We start from the raw sequence: 5,110 nt of genomic DNA on the forward strand, positions 1-5,110 counted from the left end.
CACCATCTCCCATGAAGAATGCCTGATTTTATTCCCACACCTCAGAATGGTCACCCCTTTTGAAAGGCAATTTACATTTTCAAGGTGCATTACTTCAGCCTAAAAAAGTCAGAAGACATGTTTCTACTAATAAGTATCTCATTAACGAGACAAAATTTTAAAATGAAGTGTTAACAATAACTCTTCTTCATGCGTCATCAGATGAATGGAGCATTGTAATGTAATACCAAGCAAAGGCAACTTCCCAGGTTCAAAATACCAGCATAGGTGCTCTCTATTTTATTCAGTAACAAACCCAGAACAGAGAAGATCAAAACATGACATCATTCAAAATACAGCATTTACTAAGTGTGATTAAATAATCTCCAAGGCCTACCCCACCCCAGGACTTTCCAATCATTCAATCAATTACAAAGTCTCTGTTCTAAATACTACTCCACCCCTAGGCTATACCTTCTTTTGGTCCACCACAAAACCCCTCTTCTCAAATGGAGATTAGTTTCCAAACATAAGTAAAATACATTCATTTGCTCAACCATAGAACACAAAAAGGTCAAAAGTTCCCCACCCCTGGATCACAATTGAATCTACCCCAGAGTTACATCAAGTTTAAACACAGCACTTAATACCCAAATGGAGGTCTTTTCTTCATCTTGACACGAGGCAAGTTCTCAGCAATCTTAGTTCCTGGGGAGACAAGGCTTAGCAAGGCCATAAGATACATTGCCAGTCCCTTCATGAATTTATCCTCTGTCTGTAGAACAGTCCTAGAACCCCTGAACACATTAGCAAAGCCCTCTCCCAGGATTTCTGTAAACATACAACAAGGAAAATCCTTCTTCAGGGCTTCTGAACCAACAGAAAGGCTCCCTGGAAAATCCTTCTTCAGGGCTTCTGAACCAACAGAAAGGCTCCCAGACCCCTGCAACAACAGCACTGTCCTTCACCAGTGGACAGTATTCATTCTGTCTGCCGGACAGTCTCCAGACCCCTGCAACAACAGTACTGTCCCTCACCAGTGGACAGTATTCACTCTCAGTACTGTCCCTCACCAGTGGACAGTATTCACTCTCTGTCTGCAGGACAGTCTCAGGCCTTCTTAACCAAATGCCAGGTTCCAGGACTTCTTCAACAGGACAGTCTTTCACCAGTGGACAAATCTGGCAAAATAACATCAAAACAGACAGACAAAGTACCAGCAAAACAGCCATGTCTCCTCAGTCCTTGGCAGCTCAGGGGGCAGGTCTCAAAAGTCCAGGGCAATTCAAAGCGGCCACCAGCAATCTCTTAGTCTCTCTCCCTCCACGAGGTGCTGCTTCCGAAAAGAACTTCCGCCTCTCTCTTGTCTCTCCAAATCTACATCACCAGCTCCTCCCACTTCAGGACTTTCTTTTCACATCAACAAGCCCATCCCACAGGTGGGATTAACAAACTCTGGGTTTTAATACAATCAATTTGAAAACCAAGCCAATACAGGGGAATCTTTAATTGCCATTACTATCACAAGCATGAACCCTGGACATGATTTAGGCTGTTGCTGAAAATCAAGAAACTCAAGCTTTCCCTTATGGCTCCTGTGTTCTTTTATGTCCATAAATGACCAATGAAACAGAGGTTCTCAGAATATATGTATACAGTATCTATCTTCAGTGTATAAGGGGGTAAATGAATATATCCGCTGGTGTTCAAGCATGGCAAAAATCCTTTACAAAAAACCCCCAATGGTTGAACTTTGCAGAATCTCATTGAGACATTATTAACACACCTTCTCAGTGCTAAAATACTCCTCCTTTCATCATCAGAGATAATAAAAAGCCTTATTTAGGGATCATGAGCCTACTTTGAGCATCTCAAACTTTCACCCTTCAGAATGTCCCTCAGGGCAATTGGTAGCCCCCAGTGACCAGATGTATTCAACCCATGGCAATTCTAGTAAACGCTAGAACCAAAGTACTAATTAACCACTTGCTTCCCTAATCCCCCCAATTACCTCATGGGCTAACTCTATCTTTGTTGCATGGAGTGTAAAGTCACACATACTGAGTATGCTCAAAAAAAGACAGAATGTCAGTATTAGAGAGGGCCTTGGGTTTCATCAAATCCAGCCCACACTTGTACAGAAGTACCTTATACAATATGAAATGAGATCAAAAGTAAGATAGATCTCTCTGCAACTGCTAGGCGTGAGCTAATGGTAAGAAATTCATTACTGGAGGAAGTATGGAAGAACCCTGGCCCTGGAGTCAGAGGACCTGGAATTCAAATCCTATTCATGCTTAACACTTATGAAGCCTCAGGAAATACTGCTAATTTTAGTATTAATCTCCCTGGCTCTCAGTTTCTTCCTCTGTGAGATGAGAGGGTTGGGCTAGATGACCTCTCAGGTCCTTCCCAGCTCTAGATCAATGAATCTATGATTTCTCTGGACAATCCATTCCACTTTGGACAGCTACCCTTGTTAGCAAGTTTTTCTTTTTCTTAAGCAAAAACAGACAGCTTCCATCTCTTGCTATGGTTCTGCCCTCTGGGTTCAAGCAGAAAAAAGCTACGTCTTTTTCAACATGACAGACCTTTAAACACTTGAAGATTATCTCTCATGACTCTAACTGGCTAGGCCTTCTTAGGAACTTACACCCCTACTTTTTGTAAAAGGTGCTCATATGACATAGTCTCTTCTCCTTGTATCTATGGATCTCTTTATGGATCTTCTTCAATTTATTAACATCTTTTCCAAAATTCAAAGGACTGAACACAACACACCAGAAATTAATTTGACCAAAGTTGGACTCTGATTTGTCCCCTAGACTCTTTTTTTTCCTTTTTCAAGGTAAACATCTCTACTATGCTCATTCAAACATCTTATAGCACTGAAAAGAATGATACCATCAGACCAAAAGATTTTCTCAAAGGCCCTCTCCTTTCTTCATCCCTTCTTCTTCTAGACATACAACTGTCATTTCATAGCAGGCAACTCCCAGATCTGCATTTCCCCTCAGTATCCTGGGACATCCTACTGGACATCACTACTCATATCTCTTTGCCAAAATCTGTAACTCAACATGTTAAAAACAGAAGTAACCATCCTCATCACAGGGTAATAGACTTCAAATAGGTGGTGACTTGGCTCTTTTCTATTCCTAACCCCTCATTTTAGAGATGAAAGAAAGTACAATTGTAGTGAGCTCTGAGCATCCAAAACATGTAGAAAAAGGAACATTTACGACTCTGGGTTAGCAGAAGAGCTTTTTCTTCTTCCTTAGGGTCCTCATGAAATTCCCCTTTTGTTATAGCTGTCTGCTAGGTTCTAATAGTTGGTTGTTGTTTTTTTTTTTTAATAGAATCTGTAAGCAGAATCCAGGGGAAAGGGTCTAAGAGGAGAATTATATTCCTTTAACTGCTTCCTCCTTCGGGTAGCTGTCTTCCTGTATCCATGTGTGTCTGTTTATCCACTAGGTATGCCTCTTTTCTGCGTCCAGGTGAATGAGTTGTCTCCCACTATACCTTCTCTCTCTTATCATCTAATCAATAGTGGGGTGAGGGAGAAATCCGGATAAGCCCCTCTCCCTCCTCCTATGCACAATTCCTTCTCTGGGGCTTGGCTCAAACTAGAATCCTCAAGTCCCAAACAGAAATCTACCCCTATGGTCTAGATCCCTTTGGACTCCAGAACTTCTGGAATTCTTCTATTTAAAGTTCCAAGAGTTTTGGATAGGTTGCACTTGCCACCATCCACATACTTTGTATTAACTTATCATTGTACATATTACCTCTCATGAAATGTAAGCTTCTTGAGGGGAGAGACAGTTCCACTTCATATTTTGTACCCCTAGCAATGAACACATTATCTGGCACATAGTAGGGGCTTGATAAATAATAATTCAAGTGATTTTGGTTTGACATAATTTTTGAGAACCCCATGTTATATCTATTCCAAGAGAAGTTGTGCAAGGGAAGAGGGTGGAGACTTCTCAAACTATTATTTGGCAAAATCTAGATTAAAAACTGATTGATTGGGGCAGCTAGGTGGTGCAATGAGTAGAGTGCCTGCCCCAGAGTCAGGAGGACCTAAGTTCAGATCCAGCCTCAGACACTTAACACACACACACACACACACACACACACACACACACACACACAACCTAGCCTGTGACCTTGGGCAAGTTACTTAACTCCAATTGCCCTCCAAAAAGCAAAACAAAACAAACAAACAAAAAATGATGGATTATTGATTTTTTTCACTTTTAGACCCAATTGTTCTGATATTTTACAAACAGATTTTCAGAAAGATCTATTGGGGGACAAAGAAAAGTTCCAAATCAGAGATTTTCTATTGACCAAATGATACTGTATTGCCAGTTATTTTAAGGAGCATGGCTTCAGTTTTTTTTTAATTTAGGGTCGTGTCATATTTAAATCCAATGTTGGAGGCTTTTATTAAATACCTACTTGGTATACAACCCTTCATTGAGCATCCTGAATCACCTTTGCTGGAAAGAAGAATTCGACTTGACTAGCCTGACCTAATAAGTTAGGGCTATCAGCAGTGGATGAACATTTCAGATAAGAGGGAAGGGGAGAGCTGTGTTTGATTCTGGTACCATGGTAAATGAATCTTAGCTATTATAGACTGAGAAATAATAAGACATCATAGTAATGTATTGCATATAATCAACAATATTAATATAAATTATGACATGATGTGTCATATTGTATTTTACCAAATTATATCATATTGTATCATGCCCTAAGGTATCACATTATTCCATCATATCATATTGTATCATATTATATCATTTCATTTCCAGTATCTACCCAAAAGGATCAGAGTCAGGCACTCTTGATAGCTCCCTCCCTCCCAGATACCTCTACCTTATTAGCCTTCTGTTGTCACAAAGGAACAGAAAAAAAAGAAATTAAATACAAACAATGAATAAATCATTCATGTCTGACAGTGTATATATAGTAAAATTTATTTCAATAGTCTCCTGCCTCTCTAACAAAAGAAGGAAAGTTAATTTCTTCATTTCATATCTTCTTATATGTTCCTATCTTCTTATCAGATCCAGACCGGTACCAGACAAGAATACAATGCTAATTTTTTTTTCAGTTT

General features: G+C 39.8%; 1 long non-coding RNA gene across 1 annotated transcript; it reads right to left on the reverse strand.

Annotated features, from left to right (window-relative positions):
• Positions 1-249: 249 nt before the first annotated feature.
• On the reverse strand, positions 250-1,499 carry LOC138158471 (uncharacterized). The gene is made up of 2 exons (XR_011167658.1): positions 477-1,499; positions 250-417 (listed from the first exon to the last, which is right to left on the reverse strand). It is a non-coding gene; the product is annotated as an uncharacterized lncRNA (long non-coding RNA).
• Positions 1,500-5,110: the final 3,611 nt, after the last annotated feature.

The sequence above is a fragment of the Petaurus breviceps genome, unplaced genomic scaffold, assembly GCF_028583685.1.
Source record: "Petaurus breviceps papuanus isolate PSGF00001 unplaced genomic scaffold, PetGlider_PUasm1.0 174, whole genome shotgun sequence".
NCBI classification, from domain to species: domain Eukaryota; kingdom Metazoa; phylum Chordata; class Mammalia; order Diprotodontia; family Petauridae; genus Petaurus; species Petaurus breviceps.